The sequence below is a fragment of the Festucalex cinctus genome, chromosome 6 (assembly GCF_051991245.1).
Source record: "Festucalex cinctus isolate MCC-2025b chromosome 6, RoL_Fcin_1.0, whole genome shotgun sequence".
Taxonomy (NCBI): domain Eukaryota; kingdom Metazoa; phylum Chordata; class Actinopteri; order Syngnathiformes; family Syngnathidae; genus Festucalex; species Festucalex cinctus.
Genome location: NC_135416.1, coordinates 24,814,008 through 24,838,375, shown reverse-complemented (window position 1 = coordinate 24,838,375; position 24,368 = coordinate 24,814,008). Strand labels below are relative to the sequence as shown.

Sequence of the window (24,368 nt, the reverse complement as noted above, 5' to 3'; positions counted from 1 at the left end):
TATCTAACCAAAGCCAAAAATAAATGTGATGGCAAAAGAAGAAATTATTGATTTAAAAAAAGAGGGAGATTCACATTACTAGTTTGGCAATATTTTTGGATATATTAAGTTGTTAAAATGTTAAAATTTATTTTTCCATCAAGAGGTTTAATATTTCTGTATATGGCTGGCTGGATTTCATGTCACAGATGTTGTGAGACGCTCAAGTTTATTCTGCTTTATGTTTCTGAAATGCTTTGCACTGTGTGCATATTTTTAGTTGTATTGTCTTTCTAAAGGTTAAATATAAAATTTTTAAATGATCTAAATTCAAGTCAGCCTGGTCTTTATTTTAAATATATAAAACAAATCAATACAATTGTTGATAACAACTAATATTAAATAATTAAACTGTGATCGATATTTCAGTCATATCGCCCAGCCCTATGTTGCAGTATATTTAAATAATTGATTCAATAAATGAAAATATTGAAGACAATTTGTTGTTGTTGTTTGCATATTTGAAAAATACTGTAAGAATATAATTTTGGCTGTTTTATGATTAACGTGTACAGCAACAAATTAGCTAGTACATTGTTTTGAATATCAAAAATGTGAATATGAATATTGTCTTGAATCGAGATTCGTACCACTTCCAAACTGTTGTGTACTGAGAGGTTGGATCCCAAATGCAGACACAAATAAGATTGACACGACGAGAGGAGGTAGGACTCAGACGCAGAATGAAAGTTGGCCAACAAGGCTGCAACTTTAATCGCACGAAACTCAAAACGCCTCTCAAAGAGGGAAAAAAGGCTGAACAAAAAGAGGTCCAAACTGGAGATACAAAAAAAGGGCACTCAAAAACAGGGACAACAAAAGGCGCTCCACCAGGGAGGAAAACAAGGGCAAACTAAAGGCGCAAGGCAAGGCAAGGCAAGGCAAGGCAAGGCAAGGCAAGGCAAGGCAAGGCAAGGCAAGGCAAGGCAAGGCAAGGCAAAGCAAAGCAAAGCAAAAAAACAAGGACTGTGGTACGAGGGCTGTGAGGACGCTTCCATGCACTGAGATGTGTGACACTTCGGCACTGGGGGGAGAATGCAGGTGGCTTTTATTGTCTGGGTTGATTGGTGACAGGTGGTGCTGATCATGGGCGTGGACCGGTAATCATTGAGCTGCAGGAAGGGTAAGTGACCTGGGGTGAGAGTAGAGTCAGGACTATCAAAATAAAACAGGAACATGACTGTAAAACAAAAGCATGAACCGCCACTCTGGTGGCGGCGTGACAAAGATTTTATCTATTTATTTACATTGCGAAGCAGAACCTATGAGAGATGCGCACAGGAACAGTTGAGCAATAATCTGCCAAAACACACAATTCTCAGACCCTTAAATAGACAGTCAATCAATCTCATTGGTTGTGGCTAGACATGTGAGTAGTAGTACTGACATGGAATTCTCTGATTGGCCGTTGACTCCGTAATTAAAGATAATTCCCGTCAACAGGAAACATCATATAGCATAAAAGATCCTTGACAAACATCATAGAGCCTAAAACCAGTTGAAACTAGATGGTTATATCACTGTTACATCAGTTCAAAAGAGAGACTTGACCTCCCAACTTAACAGAATGAACTCAAACTTCACCCAGACATGACACAAACTTATTTGAATCGAATCAAACCGTTCTGCTTATAAAGATAGCGTTTTTGAATCGAATCGCAACCCGTGTATTGAGATATGTATCGAATTGGCCTCAGATTTCCACCCCTCATGGAGGTATGCATAATGCCACACATCTCAGAACATTAACTAATAGCAACGTAATCTGTAGAGATATCAGAAGACATACATGTAATTATTTAAACATGTAAGTACACGCACACTCCCTTTATGTTTGTGTTTTTGACTTATTCAATAAATGACAGAAACTGTCCCTGACTGTCTTTGCAAGATTTTGGCTCACTCACAAAGCAAAAAAAAAAAAAAAGAAAAAAAAGTGATGTAACCGATAACCCAGGAGTCATCCCACTAAACCTTATTGCTAAATTGCGAAATACTGCGCCTCTCTCACTCAGGTCACATTTTAAACATTGTCATTACCACAAGTCTTCTACTTTGCATGTTTATGTGTCTTCCTGTATACTGTAGATTACTGTAGCCTATAGTCAGTCACCTTGAAACAGCACTGTGCCATTCCCCACTGCTGGGCACACTGGCATTTTTTATTTGACTGTTGTCTCCCAAGGGGGCACTTAATTTGAAAGAGTTAATTTTTCAACGAGCACTACAGCCTGTGCACTCAGCTTCTTCACGAGTTGTTTATTTATTGCTCACAAATGTTGGCCTTGACTTGCTTTGGATGCAGCTGAAGGCGATTGTATTATAAACTGTTATACTGATACCACCGCTTCATCCTTGACTGTAGCAAAGTAAACCTTCATGCTACTCTTTGGGTACCTTTCTGCAGAAGTGAATATATTTGTTTGTTTGTTTTCCCTGCGGCTCCTCAGTCAAGGGTGTAGGTGTAGCATACAAGTGGTCATAAAAGCAGAAGTCCATTTCCTTTGGATGGAGTGAAGGGAGTCACCAAAGCACGCCAAAGCAGACATACTGTATGTGTTGCCCTTACCCCGGGTTTTCACCGGTTGCGGTGCGGTTGCGGTGCGGTTGCGGTGCGGTTGCGGTGCGGTCCGGCGACGCAAGCAATTAGATTCCATTCATTCGAATGGTGCAGTTTACACCGCTTGCGGGTGCGTTGCGTGGCGACTGCGGAAGGCCTGCGGCGTGCCGCAGGCCTTCCGCAAGGATAGACCTATTTTCTATTTTTGCCGGACGCCGCAGCGGTAGGCCTCCGGCAAATGGCAAGCTAGCACAAAACACATCGAGCGGGACAGGAAGACCGAGGCAGTTTCAAAATAAATTTCCGGTTACCTTTCAGAATAAAACACTTGCCAGCTCCTATTTCGCAAGTTTTTCAGCAAAACGTGACGTGGGCGTCGCCGGGCCATGTGCTCATTCACGGTTTAGACACCAGCGAACATGGACGAGGAGAGGTTTATATTGGAGGTGGAAAACCACAAAATAATATATGACACGGCACATCCTTTTTATAAGGATTGTAATGTATTGTGAGTTTGATGTTCGCGATTGCTTGTTGTGCCCGTCTCGCTTGCCGTACTGAGCGGCAGCCGGACGCGGAAGACAGAAATAAAGAGTGGACCCGCACTGACCCGACTCTCGTTATTAATATACTTTACAAGGACAACCCAAAAAAGGATGCTGCATGGAATCTCATAGCAGAAGAAGAAGAAAAGGTTAAATCAAAAGAAGTCCACCTCTCGTTGTGAAATGCCACATGATCGCGCGCGCGCGGTCCCGCGAGACACGTTGGGAAGTGGGCGGCGACGGAGCTGCCGGACCGCAGCTGTGCGGAGCCGGTGTGGATTGACAAAAAATTGACCCGTCCGGAGCACGCAGTCAAGACGCACCGCACCGCAATGGCACCGCAACCGCATCCGGTGAAAACCCGGGGTAAGCAGTGCTCAGTATGAAGTAATGAGACTTATGTGTATGTATACTGCATAAACACAATTGCATAGAGTGTAAGTATGGAGTATGGAGTGCCAAAATGAATAGGAAATACAAACACAATCAATAAAACGCTCTGAGCAACCATGGGGAATCGTGTGATCGGGTATCAACTAGGCAGGCTGGACAGATTAGGGGCGGGTTTTTTTTTTTCCAAAACCACTTCAGACAGTCTTGACAAGCACGCATTCGTAAAAACAAATGGTCCGCCCAGGGCCGTTGCTATGGGCGGGGCATTTGTTTTTCCGAGACGTGAGGCATTCAAATCCATGCAATAACAAAACGGAATAAGCAAAATGGTGATTTTTTTTATTTGTTAATGTTCTCTTTTATTATTTGTCTTTATATGACTGCTTTTGTAAATGTTCTCTTTTAGTGAATGCCTTCATATGACTACATTTGTAAATGTTCTCTTTTATTGATTGTCTTTGCATTTCCTATTAATGTTGGCACTCCTGTGACTCTATAGAGCCCTAACCCTAACCCAGTGCCAACATTAATAGGAATAAATGTTCTCTTTTATTGAATGCCTTTGTATGTCTGTATTTGTAAATGTTAATTCATTGAATGCTGTTGTTTGTCTGCATTAGTAAATATTCTCTTTTATTGAATGTCTTTATATATCTGCATTTGTAAATGTTCTCTTTTACTGATTGATATTCTCTTTTATTGATTGTGTTTGTATTTCCTATTAATTTTGGCACTCCTGTGACTCCATATATAAGAGACCACTTCAACGGTTAAGTCTTCCAGTTGGGTGGGAAATGGCCAGTGTTGCCATTTTAACTCTTTGACTACCAGCCATTTTCGGAAAAGGTAACCCATACTGCCAGCTGATTTACATAATTTTACCGATCTTTCAAGCTCCACAGAAAATGTTGTGTTAGGACTATGGAAACGCGGATACTACCAAATGAAAGATTGAAGTCTCATCTTTCATCTAAAAAAAAAGTTTGTTTCTACCTTATTCGGATCTTCAGTAATCAACAATAGAAAACAGCTTTGTTTCACCCAAATCCTCAATTTTCTTCCAAAATACGGAGAAATCAAGCTTTTTGTGAAACGATGTTATTTCATGCACTCTAGTGAATTTGGCACTTTTTTTTTTTTGCATGAGTGATTCTACAAACACCTAAACTTCTATAAAACACTACCCCAACAATAAAAAATGTTTTTTGATTGCAAAATAACAGTTTATTTACATGCAACAGTAGCAATCCGAACAAACAATTTGGAAAACTCTTTGCAAACTATTTACACGTGCGCAACACTTTTTGTCAGTCTGCTTCTGCATGGACTGATTTGCGTAGAGGTTGGTATGATGAACGATGTGCTGGAGAAGTTCATCCGTGATGAAGAGCTCCAGGATGTCAGCTGGCAGGTGGGAATTCAGCTCTGCTGCAGCATCCCTTGGTCCTGGTTTTGCAGCAAAGGGGAAGATGGTTGGCTGCCAGCCGAATTCATCAACTTCAAGCCAGCCAGACTTTGGGATCTGCAAATATACATTTCAATATCATGTATTATTTTAGAGCACTGTGATGCAATGTGTGTGTGTGTGTGTGTGTGTGTGTGTGTGCATGTTTACCTTTTTTTCTTCGATGTATTGGTTGATGCACATTCTGTAAATTATAGAAGACGTTTACCATCAAATATTTTATTAGGGCTGTGGAGAATCTTTTTCTTTTTTCTTTTTACCTTTGTTCTGCTCAATGTGAGAAGGGTCACTTTGGGTAGGAGCTGAAAGAAACATATACAATTACAATACTATCGAAAGACTTTCCTTTTATTGTTGCGGTGTATTGAAAACGTTTTTTTTTTTTACCTTTCTTTGTCGAAGAACCAGCGGTCGGACGTTGCTGTGAGCACGATCTATAAAATATACATTCACGTTTGTATAGGTAATAGATGTTTTAGTGTATATCAGCACATTTACACACGCTGCTAGCAGATCGCCCGAGAAAGTTAGGAAAGTAATCTTACTAGCAATCTCTTAGCATGTTAGCGCTTACCTTCACGTTCTTTGGAAGACTGTCCAAGACTGTCTTGCATCGGACCCATAGTAGTCGTCATTGTCCGATGAAACGTCATCTGTGCAGACGTGCTCGGTTGTGCACCACTTTTCTCCGGTGTTAGCATCGCTAGCCGGTGGGGCCTTAGGACGTTATTAGCATCGCTAGCCGGTGGGGCCTTAGGACGTGGTCGAAACGGCCGCGTCACCGCTTCAACTATGACTTAACCCCGTCATCACTGTGGTTTTGAGCACTGGTCGATGCTTTTGAGCTTTGAAAATAAGGATCAAGCGTGAGCTGCTTGCCATCTGTAGCCTTTTTTGACTCCCTTAGCCAAGTTAGCCATTCTCTCCCCCTCAACACTCTTGCTCAGCCTCTCTTCTTCTACTGTTGTCTCCTACCCGATCTTGTCCAAAAGACTCATCACAGCCATCTAGTGGCCAGGAATACCCATTATCGTAACCCGATCGGCTTGATACTTGGAGCACAGCTGCCCAAGGCTTTCCTCCACCCGTTTCCATAAAAAAACATAGTAGACGTCAATTAACATCTATGGCGGCCAATCCTAGGATTATACTGAACGTTTTTAAACGTTTATGGCGGTCAAAGAGTTCATGAACATTTACACTGAGTGGAGATCAAGCATTTCTCTCTGGTGATGACTTCTAGATCATGTCAGGGAATTTATTGTTGCTGTCTTGTGTGAATGCTACAATTTTCTGTATGGCAGTTTTTCACATCATAGCATTATTGGTCCTCTTACATTGTACACAAGGCTTGAACAATTCAATTTCCAATAGGCCATGGAAGAAAATGGAAAAAATTGTCGAGGGCCACTCCAACAAGCTTGTCAGTTGTGTTCCATATGAATTCAATGTATTTATATAAATGATTAAATTGTGCTACTAATATTGTCTGGAAATATTGTCTTAATTTTGAATTGCTCTCGTATGATAAGGTGTGATACAAATAAATTTGACTTGACTTGATTGACAACCGAACACCGATTTTGCATTATATGCTAAATCTCGTCCGATCCCGATCTAGCCAATCAGATCGTCTAAAGTCTAGAAAGTCTAGATCTTAATTCAGTTGTACTTAAAATTCTAACAGATGTATTACTTAATTAAGAGTTTAAATGAATTGGCCAGGATGCCATCACTATTGTGCTGTCCAATGATCATCTGCAATGGAGTGCTACTGATGGTTACACGTGTGCTGTTTCTGATTACAGGTTTCTGTAGCTACAACACATGAACGGGTGATTATACTGTATGTCGGAGAAGGCAGTGTATGCTCGTCAAACTACATTCATTTAACAATACACTTAAATTAGCATGAAGTTAGGCTAGTGTGTAATATAATTTAAGAGTGCTGGACTGGCAAAAAAAAATAAAAATCAGTCCTGACATTTTGACTTGGGTCTGCCCCCAATGCCAGACACACACCTGACCCAAGTCCTTCCCACAACCAAGTTGAACCTGCCAACAACATTTCTCGAAGCATGACCATTGATATCATGCTTGAAATTCACATTTAATATATCAGTTACTCATTTTTGTGTGTGCGTGCATAACATGGTTTCAGGGAGGAACCCTCATGCTCGTGACATTTTTCAGCAATCTCTCCAACACAAATGCAACATCTAATTTGAATATTCATGGTTGGGGAATAGTGAGCAATTTGGTTTCAGCAACATCTTGGTGCACGATATCAGGATAAATACTCAGTAGAAGTGCCTCATTGAACAGTCGTAATTTGTTTTCCTGATAATATTTAACAGGTTTTTATTGCTTTTGGTTCAAAGCCATCATAAACACGAGGGTGAATTTCAGATTTCGCAGGCAGAAAATGAAATAAATATGTTGATTATTATTATTGGAAGTAGCAGGCCATGAATTTGAGTGAGGCAATTTCAAATAATTTATAACTTAGCATCTCTTAGCAGGTTTTTTTGTTTTGTTTTTTTTGTTTTTTGTTTTTACCTTTTAAGGCAGTGGTGTCCAAACTACGGCCCGGGGACCATTAGCGGCCCGCCATCCATTCTGTAGCGGCCCTCAACATATCAAAAAATTACTTTTGACACAGCCTGCTTTTCTAGATATACAAATAAACTATTCAAATCTAAAACAGAAATATTTCTCTTTGTAATTTAATGAATTAAGTCAGATATTTCAGTTCCAGGAGCAAAAATGTTTTCTTCCTTGTTCCACTGTCTGTGTCAAGGTCTAATTTGTGAATATATCACATTAAAGGGGCACGATGCAAGATTCAGAGTTTTTGCACATTTGTGACCCCTCTGGCGAAATGTGGAATGGACCCCAGCGACGTGCACACAGCCAGGAGCGTGAGTGACTTTTCGGGCACGAGCAAACCTCCAAGTTTGAATAAATCAAACAGACGTAAACACAGAGCCTTTTTTTATAGGCTTAATAATGTCTACAGAGGTAAGAAACATATTAATCCCAAATTTTGGCCTTGACTTATATATCCATCCATCCATCTATTTTCTTGACCGCTTATTGCTCACAAGGGTCGCGGGGGGTGCTGGCGCCTATCTCAGCTGTGTCCCTGGACTGGTTGCCAGCCAATCGCAGGGCATATATATATATATATATATATATATATATATATATATATATATATATATATATATATATATATATATATATATATATATATATATATATATATATATATATATGAAGAGAGAGAGAGAGAGAGAGAGAGAGAGAGAGAGAGAGAGAGAGAGAGAGAATATATAAGTTTCCTCCTGCAAACATCATTAAGCATATAATTTATATGTGTATTGAAGGCAAGTTGTGGAAACTTAACTTCCATTGCATCTTTAAACAAGGGCACCATCTAGAGGAGTAAAAAAAAATGCTGCAAGGCCTTCATGAGACTATTTAGTCAGTTTTAAGGGTTTGTTAATCTTTTAAATTTAATTGTCTTGACACAAGTAGGAAACATCCGGAAAAAATACTTTTTACTTTTACTCGTTAAGTACAATTTAGAGCCTGTACTTTTTACTTTTACTTGAGTAATTATTTGAATTAGTACTTTTACTTTTACCAAGGTTTTTATGCAAGTAATTGTACTTTTACTCAAGTACAGAATGTCAGTACTTTTCCCATCCCTGCTTATGTTCTTCACCATAAAAATTAAGTTAATTTCTGATTTAATCTTCCCTCAGAATGTAGGATAAATGCAATGGTTAAAAAAAAAGGACAAAAAATAATATAAGAAAATCACATTGTTCTGAATCGAAATTCAAATGCTGCTGTAAAATATACCAGTGCATGGTGAAATCCAGAGGGATGTCTATATTGTTTGTATGTACTGTATGACATTTTTTTTTCTCATTTTAGATGTTGTATATTGTTCTGTCTGAGTTTCAAAATGTGAATGATTCCTCCTTTTAGTGTAATAATGAGTTAAATATGGAATGTAAAAAGTGTTTCCACTTGAGTTGCTTTTCAAGTTGCCCTTTCACCCATCAACCAAAGCATAATGGAGGCTGCATAGCTGACTTCAGACAGATGGCAACTTTTCCTATTCCTTACTTTTTCCACTAAGTCAGACGTGTGTGTTATGTGTGTCGGCTCCATGCGGCTGGTTTCAAGGGATTAATAATTTTTTATTAACTGTACTAAACACATTGTACCTGAAAAATATGGCACAGCCTTTTTAGCCAGATCTCGGCCTTGATTCATTTGACTGTATTCATTTTTGCCTTTTCATCTGGTGATGTTAAAATGCATTGTAAAGATCACTTAAATTTTATTTACTTGTTTCATGAATATGAATAATAAGTAGGTCTTAAGGTGGTTGTGTTTCTCCCCTATACTAAAAGTAATCTCTTTAAGCTCAATTATAGCTCGGGGAAAATAACTATGATTCAATTAAAGGTTTTCATTAAAAAGTACCAAAAAAAGTACAAAAATGGTCTACCCACATGTGAGAGTACGTCTACGGCAGTGCTTCTCAATTAATAGCTTTATTAATTGTAACAGAAAAGATTTAAAGTGCATCTGAAATTCAAAAATAAAATTAAATCTTTAATTAAACTATAAACATTTTTTGACCATGTCAAACCATATGACACGGAAAAATAAAATTACATAAAATCAATAAATAATAATGCATTCAAACTGATCACCAACATTAACCCAGGAGCACAATATTAAAAAAAACAAAAAAAAAAAAAAAACATTTAACCTGCAAAATAAAGATATAAAATAATTTGTGATGATTTTTTGCTGTGTGCAATGCACGCATGCTCAGTGCAAACAAAACCCCTACACCACCGAGCGCATGCTCCCTGCCAATAATGAGAGCGCCACTGCCCCCTAATGTAGTGGAGGTGCAATTGCACTTTATTCTAGGACAGTAAAAATAAATGGGGGGGCCCACTATTTGAGAAGCACTGGTACACCTGGTCTAGTTCCTTTTCCGACCCTGCCCTATGTTGTGAGGGTGCCGTCTCTCCTTACTTGGATGACATTATGGCTGGATGAGACTTGATGGAAAGCTCGAATGGAAGATGAGGAAGATAGTGTGAATCCGCAGTCAGGCAGACAGACTGATAAACAGCATGGCAGACGACCAGACAGCCAAATGGAAACACGTTGGTGGTCTCAGGCTTACCGCCAGAGGACCGTGTTACTCAGACGGAAAATAAGGAGGGGGAGGTGAAAGAGAAACATTGTTACGGCCGTGCACAAACTCTTGCACCTCTTAATTCTCTTTTGGCCTCTGTCACTGTTGCCCTCTCTCAACTTTATAGATTTTTTTTTAAAGCTTTTTTTTTTTTCCATTGTTTTGATGTATTTTACCCGTCTGTTCTTTGCACTACTTCAAATCCCTTTTTCCTCTTTTATTTGATCTGTTCCGCTTTCACCTCCCACTTGTCTGCACTCACAGAAAGACGGTCAGAGGCACTTTTAGAGTGAGTCCATTGTGATTGAGTGATTATTAGAGCCAGAAAGAAGCTCTGGTTGATAAATTCTTCCAGCCAAAAGCTTCTAGGGCAGGGCTGTCAAACTCATGTTAGCTCAGGGGCCGCATGGAGGAAAATATATTCCCAAGTAGGCCGCATCGGTAAAATAACGGTATATAACTTAAAAAAAATTGCCGTCAATTATACGCAGATTTTCACTATTTGTGTGCCAGCCCTAAATTATGGAGATCAACTGTAATCCATTGTTCCAAAAAAATAATACAAATGCAAATGGAACGCGGCAACACCGAGTCCTGGACGTGTTAAGTCGACCTGTTTTGCATATATATTGTTCCCAGAATGCATTGCGTGGCGCAGTTAATGACTTTATCAGGACGCCATGTCTATTTGTTACCAGTAATTGAATTTGTATTGTATTTAATAAGACGTTTGTCAGTCTATGATTAAGAAAATAAATACATAAATGTTAATAATAATAATAATAATAATAATTATTATTATTATTATTATTATTATTATTATTATTATTATTATTATTATTATTAAACAAACCGTAACTTTAAGTTGTGTGTAAAATAGTGACATCCAGCACGATTCCCCTGTACAAGTTGCATTGCTCATCTGAGGACTGCTTGTGAAGTTACAAATTTAATATATCTTGATTGTGATTAATTAGTCCGACATTAGAAATTATTATTTTTTTAACCTTACAAAATCATTTCGCAGGCCGGATTAAATCCCTTTGCGGCCTGATCCGGCCCGCGGGCCTTATTTTTTACACCACTGTTCTAGGGCTTGGATAATGCGTCATAACCTGCTATCTTGTGTATATGTTATTTCTTTTTTTTACTGCGTATGTCACTGTGCTCCAGAATCACTGCCTGCACGCCAAGAACAAGCGAGAAATGAATGAAAGATTTTATTGCTGAATCAAATTATCCACAGTGGCCACAGCTGTGAAGATATGATATGAAATAAGACTTTGGAGCTGACTCAATGAAGAATCCATTCCGGATTTATTTTGGAGCTGAGGCACAGTTATCATGAGAGTTGAGCTGACAATGGTATGCTGCGTTTAACCTCTGCAGCAGCTGGATGTGTCAAGTGCTGCTTTGTGAACTGCCACGCTTCACCCGGCCTTCCCTCCGCCGCTATCACAGCACACTTGTTGACGTAGGTGAATGAGTGCTGTGCGTGTAATCTGCAAGCGAAGTAGACCCTACTAAGCCGACCGTCTCTCACACATCCATGCACACTCATTTCCTGCCGAATGGAGTTGGTTTTGGATGACATGCAAATCACTCCATAACTTCTCCCTTGTGGAAAAAAAGAGTGTGCTGCTCTTGCTGGCAGACGCTAGCGTACTCCTTCGATCGTGTTTGGATGGAAACTCTTGAACTTCTAGTCTGCACTACACGCTGTGTGCAGTTTTTTACAGCCACTGGACGCTTAGTAAGCTTCCCTTAGAGGCCCCAGTCGTCTGGCCAAAGCATCAACTCTTCTTGCTGCTGTTTTGTAGCAATTCACTTTTCCCAAAGCCAATGTCTTGCTTTTAATTAAGCTAAACTTATGGCCATGATGAGCAAGTAGTTGTAGTAGCTTCTGTCTAAAAATAAGGGCAGGATTGAGATACAGACCGTCTAAAAATGCAGATTGCAAGGCTAAGTGAGAGGAGGACACCTAAAACAGGAAATCAGGGGTCTAGTAGCACACCCAGGGGGACACCTAGCAGGATGTAGGAGGGTCAAAGCTATTAGGCAGCAGTTTGATATCTCCGCTGTGTAGAACTTGTTTAGAATCTCCTGGTTACTGAGGCCCTGCAGGGAAATTGGCCTCATTTCCTTGGCTCCTTCCTCTTCAATTCAGACTCCAGGGTGTGAGTCTATGCTTTGTGATGTAATTTTGAATCTAGTTTAGCCCAAGTAATCTGGGAATAGCAAAGAGATGTGAATGAATTGAAATACAATTATCATACTCTTGGGACATCACAGTGCTGCCAGTTGGTTTCAAATTAGAAACGGCAAAATGAGGCAAATCCAACGACTTGGGTTTTGAAACTAGAGAATGCTTTATATATATATATATATATATATATATATATATATATATATATATATATATATATATATATATATATATATATAATTTGGTGAGAGGCTAGTTTGCTTCTTAGCTCAAGGTGGTGCCGCATCAGTGTGCCCAAATGAACGCTGACATCTTTCCTTGCATGCCATTATGTGTTTCGTAGGCCTCTGTACGGAAACAAACATCATTAGGCTGGAAGAAAATGCTTACAGATGGAACAAAATGAATTGCTCTAATTCAATCCTCCAAAAATGACCATAAGCATACTGTCCTGCATACTGTGAAATGTACATAACATTTTTTGAAAGTAAAGACGTGGATATTTGTCAGTAGTCGAGTCAATTGCTCAGATTGGAGTTTCTACTTCTTTCCATCTTTACAGTTGTTGTTTTCAGTTGCATTGTGCAGAGTGCGGACCATTTGTTGTTAACGATCAAAGGTTTCCAAAGTCATTTGTCAGTTAGGCAGAGCTGCTGCTGAATGATTGGATCACCAAAGTACATGCCCACAGGTGCCGACCTTCTTAACCATATAAAATTCTGTCCAAGATCTGACCTTTTTCTTCACAGTGTATAAATAATCCATTGTTGAAGTTGCCGCAAAGGGATTGCACTTGAAAGCTTGAAAATACTGTCAAGAAAGTGGATTGGGTTACCAATAGCCTTCACATCTTTATATTCTAGTATCGCACAAAATAAAATGTAAAAAATGTGAAAAAAAAAAAAAAAAAAGGCAATAGTAAGAGTAAAGGCGAGAGGTTGTGTACACTCTGGTCACCAGTCAATCATATACCGTATATGACACTTACATCTTAATATTCTATTATCTCACAAAATAAAATGTAAAAAATTTGAAAAAAAACAAAAAAAAAGGCAATAGTAAGAGTAAAGGCAAGAGGTTGTGTACACTCTGGTCACCAGTCAATCATATACCGTATATGACACTTACACTTAACCATCTACAATTGCATTTACACAGAAGCCTCTTCAATTTATGCCTGTGGGCAGTAGCCAAAGAAAATCCATAAAAGCCCTAGGAGAACATGCAAATGTCACATATATAGGCCCAAAACAAGATTCAAACGCAGATCAGCTAATTACATGCTCGATTGTGCCATCAGTAAAAGAGAAGAAATGATTGCGGCACATCAAACGTATCCATGTAAAATAGCAGAGCACAGAAATCCATTTGTTTTAAAGCCTGAGAAGTGATGATTGCCTTAAAACTGTAATCCAACCAAATGTGCTGATCTCAACAGTATTCAGTGGCATGCTAGCTTTGACACAGGGCAAAAGGACACTGTTGATGAAAACTCAAGGCTATATCAATCAATAAAGAATAATTATGTATTTTTCAAATCCCTCTGGCTAGATGACATGGTTTCGACCAGGAACAAGACACCATTATCTTTGGTGTCGACTTAATGTTGTCTCTTGATGCTTTGATTGCATGCACAATCACATCTTCCTCTCTTTCATTGGTTCCTCTGTGTTGTCAGAGCTAAATACATGGATGTTCATCTTATTCAGTAGTTTAGAAGGCAATTCATGGATGTCATATGATCTTCAATGCTGATAAAGCGGAAACACTTCTCTTACATGAGGTTCCAGCACTTAACTGCCTCCTGTATTTGATAGCTGTCAGGTTTGTGGAAAGTACCGGCTGACAGGATAATAGTGTATTTCCTTCATTTTACTGGGTTGTCTTCTTCCTTTCTTCATGTTTCTAAAGGGATCCATCAGGGATCTGTTCTAGGTCTACTGTGATTTTATCTCAATGATCTCTTTCAGAATGTGTTAAATGCTTGTTTTCATTAGTATGCAGATGACCAGGGTAGGGAGGGTTACTTTAAAAAAAATGTATTCCGATACAGTTACTAGTTACCTGTTTAAAAAAAATGCCATAGTATGTAACTTTAATACTTTGAATGACTTTGGATTACTCCAATACCAAATATATTGAAAAAAAAAATTCGAACAAACAAAAATATCAATGTGTTATAGGTTGTTTAATACAGTGTTTTTCAACCCTGGTCCTCAGGGCACACTATCCAGCCTGTTTTCCATGTCTCTCTATTTGCAACGCAGGTGATTCCAATGACAGCTCATTAGCAAGCTCTGGAGAAGCCTGATAACGATCCTCACCTGCGTTGGAATCGGGAGACATGGAAAACAGGCTGGATAGTGTGCCCCGAGAACCAGGGTTGAGAAACACTGGTTTAATATGCATGGTGTTAGGGTTAACCCTAACCTAGCACAACACCTGAGGAAATTCGACAAACCAAAAAAAAGCACCATTATACTGCGTTTTATTACTGGTTGAGGAAATCGTGTTCACCATTTTACACTTTATGCTGTTGCTCGGTGTCTACCGCCATTTGTCCACAGACTCACACTAGTTCATTTTTGTTCATAATGTAATATTAGGCTCCTCCCATCTTACTCTTATGCATACTTGTGTAAACAATAAAAGCATGGTTTGCGCTCCCCCCCAAAAATATTCAAATGACAGTTTCCAGGGTCAGGACAGAGTTGGGTCCGAGAGCATTCAAATATGCTGCTCCCTTTGTTATGGTCTGGGTTTTGATTTGGGTTTCTGGTCATGTTTTACTTGTATCTCCTTTTCTGTTAATGTCTCGTCAAGTTTTATTATGTACTCTTGTGCTCGTTTTCCCGTTCCCTTGTATTACCCAATCAGCTCCCCAAGCCACTTGTGTCTTGTCCAGGTTTCTCTCGTTGTCTCGTTACTATGTGTATTTAGTTTCCTGCTTTCGTTCAGTCTTCGGCGAGTCTTTGGCCGTTTCTCAACACGCATTCTTGTCCGTACTTACGTCCTCGTGATGTCTTGATACGTCATCAGTCGCGGCCCAAGTACTGTTCCAATTGCAAGTACGCAAAAAGCAATAGCATTGAATGGACGGAATACCTGGATGTTGTTCTTACTGCAAGCTTCCTGCTTATGACGCATTGCCGTAACTGTACCACGTGACTAGATGTTATATAATTTCGAGTACTATTTTAAAATATCATTTGAAATTAAATTATACATGGGATTTATCCAATTTATGATAATATTGAGGGGGGTTTTGGAAAGATACCAGTGAGAGTTGCAGGTTTTGTTCTGATTCTTCTGAATTTGTGATGATGCATCTTATGTTCAAGTGTGCAGATCCCAAAAACATGGGAAAGAAATCAAGTTTGATGAAATTTATTCCAAAAAACAGCTGCAAAAATACAGTAGTACACTTGCAAATGAAAGGAAAGAGCTTGCAAAAGGCAACAACCCCATAAAAAAAAATAAAAAAAAATAAAACAAGCACAAGACTGAGGTGAGACGGGAATCAAAGGTGAGATCAAGAGTACTTGGGCAAAGTCTGTGGATCAGCAAGAGTATGGGGTATATGCCACGGAAGAGGCGGGACTGTTTTTTGCACAACAGTTTGTTTCTGGTTCGGTTTGCGACGTCTCGACTGCGTCAAAAATACTTTTGCTTCCGACTTTGTGCCCCTGGGTTGCGCGTTCGCAACCCGACCGGAAATAAACTGATGTGCAAAATCACGTCCCGCCTCTTCCGTGGCATATAACCCATTAGTCCAACAAACTGGTGTACTCAGCTGCCAAAGGCAGCCTAATCAACACAAAACACAACACAAAACAGGTGTGTGGGAAGAAAGAAGAAAAATCGTTCCCATTCGTTCCTTGAAGTACGAAATGCATCTTGGGATATATTCACAGCCAAGCCTTCACCAAGCAACAACCGATGCATCCTTGGTTTAAGCTAGCCAAAAAGAACGACATCCGGGAATTCCGTGTGGTCTTGGCTTATGCATACTTTTGATTGTAACAGTACTTGGGCCGCCATTGATGACGTCTCGCGAAATCACAAGGATGTAAGTAAAGTTTTTAACCGATGTATGTTGCACAAACACATTTTGAAACATCCAAAAAGTAGTACAAATCCATTGAAAGCAAGTCACATGATATAACCGCGATGAATTACGGAAATACGCCAGCGACATATGCGTGCTTGGGAAGTACGTTCTTGAGACCGGGCTTACCAAGACCCTGCTCGTTGCGTCACAAGAACGTACTCCGTGTTCTTGATATTGAGAAACAGCCTTTGTCTTGGTCACACCTCGTTTCCCGCGCCTGTCCGTCCGTCCTGCCTGTTTAGTTTTCACTTAGTAGATTTACTCCGAGCGTTGTTTTGTACTTTGTATTTTGTGTTGCACTTTCTTTATGTTAAAATTAAAACATATGTAGTCTTGCCTCCCTCCACTTGGGTCCACAATCCTCCCAGGAACCCTAACACCCTTTTCGTAAGATCGTACAAAAGGATCTGAATTTGCCAGAACTTATTACTCTGGGAGTAATTTGTTGTTGAGTCTATTTTGTATTTTCATTTGTTTTTCTTCCTCTGAATGTTAACTACTGTTTCTTGATGCTTATGTGTTGTCTTTCCTTGTGTAAAGCACATTGAGTTGCCTTGTGTATGAAATGTGCTATACAAATAAACTTGCCTTGCCTTGATACAATAATTAGGATTTTGTGTATATTTATTGTTCAGTTCCGTGTGTGCTCATGGTGTATGGCTGTTGTTTTGTTCTATATTGTTGTGACTACTATGTGTCTTTGCTGCCCTCTGTGAAAATAGATTTAATCTTAATGAGTTTTTTTTTTTTTTTTTTTTTTTTTTTTTAAACCTGGTTAAATGAAGAAAATTGAACGAATGAGCTATTTTGCCAGGATGATTTGTATTCATTTGTTTTGGAGAAATCCGTAAATATCTACCTAAGACTACTCTTGTAAAGCCTCTTTCTGCTTGCAATATGGCTTCTCACTTATAGCTTGCACCAGTCCGGTGCTGGGTGATGTGGGCACCCCAAAAATGAGGCATCTGTATGTAGCATGGTGTTGAAATGCTCGGCCCATTATTTGAGGATTTATTTATGGTCTTTTATCAGTGTGATCCTATCAGCAATCCAGACTGAGCCGCCGAGCATGTTTTTGCCTGGGCCATGGAGCAATTTGATGTCATTGTGAAAGGCCTTGATGGCGTTTGTGTCAGCATAACCTGGGATCTCTTTCAAATGTGTGGTGACTGTTTGATAATGGGCACGTGGATGTGATTGCGAGACTGCTCTGGCAACGATGGCTGCAGGAAATCTCAAGTCTGTATTTGCACTGGTGATTGAAGACAATGTGTCACATTTATGTGTCTTTTTGTTCTTAAATCAACACTGGAGCACAGTTCAAGCCTGAACTAATTGTTCCCTGCTTTGTTTCCTCATTGTCACATTTTGATTAATGTAACTGCCTGAGCAGCGTGACTGAAGCAGAAAAGCAGGCGCACTCGAGCGGACTAGTGATGCACGTCAGTAAGAACCCAGCAGTGTGCATTTTGTTGCTTGTTTGTATGTTTCTCTTTTGTTTGGTTCGTTTCGGAATTTGTTTCTTTTCAACCCAGTTCTCATTGCTTGGTTTGTCACAAGTAGATGACGTTCTACTTCAACGCAAATAAATTTGCTGCAGAGATATGGAACCTAAATTTGTGAAAATGTGGCTGTAGTAATGGCACAAACACTATATAGTGGAAACTCATACAGCTCCAATTGTAAGAAAGGATCATTATACCAGTGACCGACATCAGGTTACGGTGCAGGGTAGTTTGTGTTAGCTGTGGCTCCTGTTCGAGGAGGGTCACAAAGATCCCGATGCAGAGCCCAGTCAGACAGAAAATGAGATCTGGAAGGGATGAGGACAAGCAGGCTGAGAATAAAAATGTAGCTAAGGCATATGTGAGGAATTTAAAGTGGAATCTTCTACTGTATACTTTTAAAACTATACCATCAAAAAAAGTGATGGCAATTTATACGGTTATAACATGCCACTATTTATCATCACAGTAATAGTTTAGATACATTGGTAACTATAAACTTTCTGTAAACGGCTCTCGATAAAGACTCGGTTGCCATCGTTCACGTTGAAGAGCCGTTCAAAAGACTCGATTCGTTTGTGACCAACACATCACTAGTAGCCAACTATTCTAATAAGATACCAGAAAAAAAATGGAATGAACACGTGTTTGGGCCAACTTTAGGAATCTCTCAACTATCTCCAAAGGGACCACACATGTATAGATTTGTTTAGATAACCTTATTAGTAAAACAATGGGGACATATGTACAGCAACAGCATTGTTTATTAGAAAATAGGCTACAGGGGTAAAAATAATTAAAAAAAAAAACAGCTAGCAAGGAGGACACAGAAATGTCGGCTACTGTAGATCATGTGCTCTAGCACAACACAACATACATGAACCTGCACACATTCGCAGAGAGAAGATAGTTTTACACATGCCTCACAAAAAACTGAGACTAATCTACTACTGGTGACAGATTCAACACACACTGGCTGACATTGTCCCCTCCCTGCACCACGCTCTGTCCCGGCACGTCATCCTCGTCTCTTCCTCTTCAGCCCGTGGGCAATGTCGGGCCACGCTCGGGCAGCCGTCGTAGTGTTAGCACTGAGCGCTAACAGCTGATCTACACTGCATACAGGAGCCATCCCTCCGAGCCAGTACAAACTGTGCATTCATGCCTTTGCCCAGGCACCAGAAGGAATATACCAAGGCTTAGAAATACAAACAAACAAGGCAAAAAAATGGTGAAACAGATAAGAAAATAGTGGGCTGGAGTTGCTTAAGGTAGACACTCTTTCAGCAGCATTGATGTTTTGATACTTGGATTGCTTTCAAATCTGTTGTGTGATTGTGATGCTTGATATAGTTAAGATAATTTACTTAGAGCTGTCAAGTAATTGACTATCAAAATAATCAACAGCTATTTTAATCATTGAGTAATCGTTTGGAGCCATTTTTTATTTTTTTTTTAATTGCCCAAATCCTGTGATTTCAGTATATCAACAGTAATATTTTACTGATTTCTGTAGTCCTTAATAAAAGAAGACTGATTATCTTCTGTGTTTATGGAAATAAGACAGTTGAAAACTTCTGTATTTACTTTGGAAAACAATGACCGAACCACTAACATTGTACAACATCAATCTCCCATCTTTTAATCGCTATACAAATACAAAATAACCACCAATCACTGGTTAATAAACAGTAATCGAGTAAAAATGCCTTTGCAATACACTTTAATGCAAAATAAAATTGAATCAGATTAGTCGATCAATTGAATAATTGAGATGAATCGATTCTAAAAATATTCGATAGTGACAGCACTATTTGCTTGTGTCTCAGTATTCACACAAGCAAACATATAAGTGACTACACTTTCAAGTCACAGTGTGTCGTAAAAATAATTAAATGAATCTTTGTTTCCCCATTCATGCCTTTTAAAAAAAGATTGTCTTTAGATCACTTTTTCCAACTGTAATTCAGATTTTACAATTTTGGATTGGAGACACTCAGAGCATGCAATAAACAGACACTAAAACACAATAAACAAATTTCACAACTTAAACAGCAAACAGTAAACTGAGCTTGAGGACGGTGTCGTAAAACTGTTTTGCCAACTGTTTTGTGGCATAAGAGTAAGTACAAAAGTACTTTGTGGTGGAACTGATGTTTGACGACCTTGTTTAGCTTTGTGTCACTGATTAATATGGAAGCAGGTATGGAAAAACATGTTTTTGTTTAGTTTAAAAAAAAAAAAATCTGTTTATGTTTTAAAGTGTGGATGTTTGTTTTTCCACTATACTGCTCTGCAGTCGGGCTCTGATGTTCTCCAGCTTCAACTCAGTGGGTAAAGAATCAGCAAGTAGTGTTAATCGACTAGCCCAAACAAGCCGCCCTCCCTGGCTCAGATGCTCAGCTTCAGTATCTGTACCATGGTCGGATTTGCAGTAAGCGCCAGAGTTTGTGGATGGTCATAATGGGCTCCATTCCGTCAGATTTAATCAGCTTTGCTCTCAGACACAGAGGGATTACTGGGCCTTTGGCGAATAAAGGCCACTGGACCTGGCGGACTCTTAACACCACAGTATTGTTTTGGTGTGCAATATGCTAATCCCAATTAGCAGCGGTGTGCAGTGGGGAATGTCACATACCACAAGTCCACATGAGTCACAGATGCGAGAGAATGTGTTGGAAGAGAGTCAAAGACAGTGGCAGTGGCTCCCTCAATCTTACGCTGTGAAACGAACAAAACACTGCAAACGCATCCATTGGGACAGTCATTTTCAAAACTAAATCACAAATATTATTTAATCACACTCATTATGTACAGTAGGCCGACTGTGCAAAACCCTTTAGACACCACTTGTTCTCTTGTTTTTTTGTTGTTGTTTTTTTTGTTTTTTAATAGCAACTATTAAGCCAGACCAGAACCGTTTACTTCGACTCAACTGCTCGTCTCCACCTTTTTGAGTTGAAGCACCTGTGGCTAAAGCCAAATTGTTGCAGGGTTTTTTATGCTGAATTCGAGGATGGTCAGAAGTCGGACTTTTCCGAGTTCAAACCAGGAAGTGTGTACGGGAACGCCCCCTTGAACTCGGAATTTCTACATGCGAAGTCGGAAGAAAAAACCAAGGACCCAGGCTTCACCGGCGGATTACAATGTGACGACACCGAATGGCAAAGCACAATTTACTCGAGTATAAAACTAGATAGCTCTCTTCATTCATAAATATTCGCCATAACTTCACGTAAGGCAGTGCTTCTCAATTATTTTCTGTCATTTTCTAGTAAGAAGCAAAACAACACATCATAAAAAACTTTAACCTGCAAAACAAAAATATACAATAATTTGTGCAGATTTTTTATTTTTTTTATTTTTATTTTTTTTGCTGTGTGCAAAGCGCGCATGCTCAGTGCAAACAAAACCCCTACATCACCGAGCAAATGCTCCCTGCGCACACTCTGCCAATAATGAGAGCGCCACTGCCCCCTAATGTAGTGGAGGTGCAATTGCACTTCATTCTAGGACAGTAAAAAAATAAAAATAAATAAAAAAGCATGTTCCCCAAGGTCAAACGTGGCCCCCTTGATGGAGCCTCGCGCCCCCCACTATTTGAGAAGCACTGACGTAAGGCAACGTACGTGACAGTATTGCCGCTATATCCCTGCATGAAATTATACGGTAAACTACTTAACTGTATGGAATGCTTATGAAATAAAATTAAAAACAATAAATGAAGCAAATTTGCAAAAAGGTTTTATGGAGGTCAAATTGAGTTTTGAGAACCAAAATAAAAAACAGTTTATCACTATCCTCCATTTTGGTCGTTTACTTTCACCTCGAATGCTTTGAGATCGGAACTGGGAAGTTTCAACTCGGATATTTCCAACTTCCGACCATCCTCGAATGCAGCATTACTGTCTGGACCTGGATTTCTCAATCCTGCTCACCAGAAACCTACGAACAAACGCGAGACGCGCAACACGGCATGATTCTTCACGTTCGGTCTGAACCGCGCATTATGCCATAAGTTATACGATAGTCTTGCTTTTGCGTTTTTTGGTTGGGAAGGGGCAAAACGGTGAAAAAAATAGCTCAATTATCTTTAAGTATGCACCAGGCCTTAGAAGAGGGTGTGTACGCTTGTGTAACCACAGTTTTTCAGCTGTTTATTTTGACTTCTCCTCTATAGCAAGAGAGCGAGAACAGGCACTAAGGAATATTTTACTGTTTTAATGAGTGTAGTGTGCTTTAATGACTTAAAATGCATGTGGGAGGAGTAAAATTATAGCAACATGGAATGGTTTATTTTATGTAAGTATTCTGCATTTATTTTTTTAATGGTCTCACTCTATCATAGTTTTTCACCATTCGCAGTTAGGTCTGAATAATATCTCCCGCAACAACTGAGGGTTCACTGTGCATGCCATAAGCCGAGGAAGCACACACATGCAGTGGATTGGGGCTCTGACAACACTCTTGGAATATGTTTAAAAGGAACTAGGAGCTCTTTAATATGATGATGTGTGACTATTTAGAGTATTTTTGGAAGCTACAGTACATTTTAAACCACCACATTGCTGCTGGTTATTATTCCCAGCTCACATTTTGAAATTCATGAATTCAATTTGGAAGTCAATTCAGCCCCAGTGTGATATGCTTGCTGCAGTGTTGGAGCCATTTTCTCAAGTCCGTTGTTGTTGTTGTTGTTGTTACTAGTGGTAGTAGCAGTTTCATAACTGAATGCGATTGAATCTTCCTTTGTTTGAATGCTGAATTTATTTATTTATTGTTATTATTTTATTAATATTTATTTTATTAAACTGAATGCCATGGAATTTTCCCTTGGTTGAATACTGGCAAATTAACATTTTCCATATTTTCAGAGCTTCTTGTTTCTACTTAAAGGCCACACTCAACCAAGTTTATGTCATTAGTCACTTGTCAGTTGGAATATAAAAGCCTTAACATATGGCTCAACCTCCATCCCGCCAACAAAAAAGGATTTCCTGATTTATTCTGTTCCTTATCAATTAGAGACATCTTTTGAATGGAATATGTGAGAGGATAGTTTGCTACGACCTTAATTTCACGTGTACCACACTCTTGTGCTTAATTCATACAGCATGGATCACCCAGGAGGCCTCCACATTCACATACACATCTCCGGTCCCCGTAGAAAAGTTTTACTTTTGCTGGTTTCAGGCATGAAGTGACATTTTTGTTTGTCTTTAAAAAAACTAATAATACTGTACCTGTTTAAATGTTATGGCAACAGCTGCAGCAAAAAAAGAAAAAAAAGAAAGGTGCTATTTCTTTTATACACCAGTATGCTGTTAGTAAACAGCTTGCCCATGTCTCTTAAAACAGAAAAATATTCAAACAGATGTTCTTTAAATATTTAATGCCCCCTATCGTATTTTAGGAATTGCTTGCTTGGCTGTCAACACAGTTAAAAAAAAAAAAAAAAAAAGGGAAAAAAAAGTAACTTTTCACTGTGTGCAAGCATTTTAGAAGCTCATTTATTAGTTAATAGTTATGTTCTGTTACACAAGCATATGTGTGTGTGCGTGCGTGTGTTTGTACCCGTGTGAGAACATTTAAATAAGTCTTAATTAATTATTATGCATCCATTTAGCATCTTAAATATTGTGAACATGACGACGACAATATTGTGGCAGTTTTAATATCACAATATCACGATATTGCCCTTATCGTTACATGCCTACTCGGAACTGGGCGCTTGCACATCGCTGGCTTCCATTCCGCTTTTCACCAGAGGGGTCAACAAATCTGCAAAACCTCAGAAATTTAAATCATGCCCCTTTAACACCTTTACATCTGTTAAAAAAAAAAAGTCAGCTTGACTTCCATTTGTACAGTTCTAGCACCCTCTAGTGGCCAGTTTATTAGTGAAATTTATTTTTCATTAGGGATGTTTTGGCATTCTATGTTTAAAATATATGCTAATTGTCAGATAAAGGGGAACCTAATTTGCTCGTGAAGCGATCAATGTGCGCTTGCATTAGCAAGTAAGTGCCTCAATATTGTTATTAGAGATTGTAGGTGGTTTATATGCATTGCTGTTGTGTACAAAAGCACAATATTGTGCTTTTTTTTTATTATGAGCTCTTTATTATAACAATATTGTGATCTTTTTTAAATATTGCCAACGCCCCCACAATATCGTGATAATTATCGTATCGTGACCTTCATATCGTGACAATATCGTATTGTGATGTTTGGATATCGTTATATCCCTACCTTTTTGTCACACTAGACCAGTGGTGTCCAAACTACATCCAGGGGGCCATTTGCGG

General features: G+C 39.1%; 1 protein-coding gene and 1 long non-coding RNA gene across 3 annotated transcripts in view; one reads left to right on the top strand and one right to left on the bottom strand.

The window, feature by feature from the left end:
* LOC144020859 (potassium voltage-gated channel subfamily KQT member 5-like) overlaps positions 1 to 24,368 on the top strand; it is a 169,200-nt gene that overhangs the window by 55,385 nt on the left and 89,447 nt on the right. The window lies entirely within an intron of this gene.
* On the bottom strand, positions 4,673 to 6,145 carry LOC144021240 (uncharacterized). The gene is made up of 5 exons (XR_013284079.1): positions 5,577 to 6,145; positions 5,390 to 5,436; positions 5,263 to 5,304; positions 5,153 to 5,186; positions 4,673 to 5,059 (listed from the first exon to the last, which is right to left on the bottom strand). It is a non-coding gene; the product is annotated as an uncharacterized LOC144021240 (long non-coding RNA).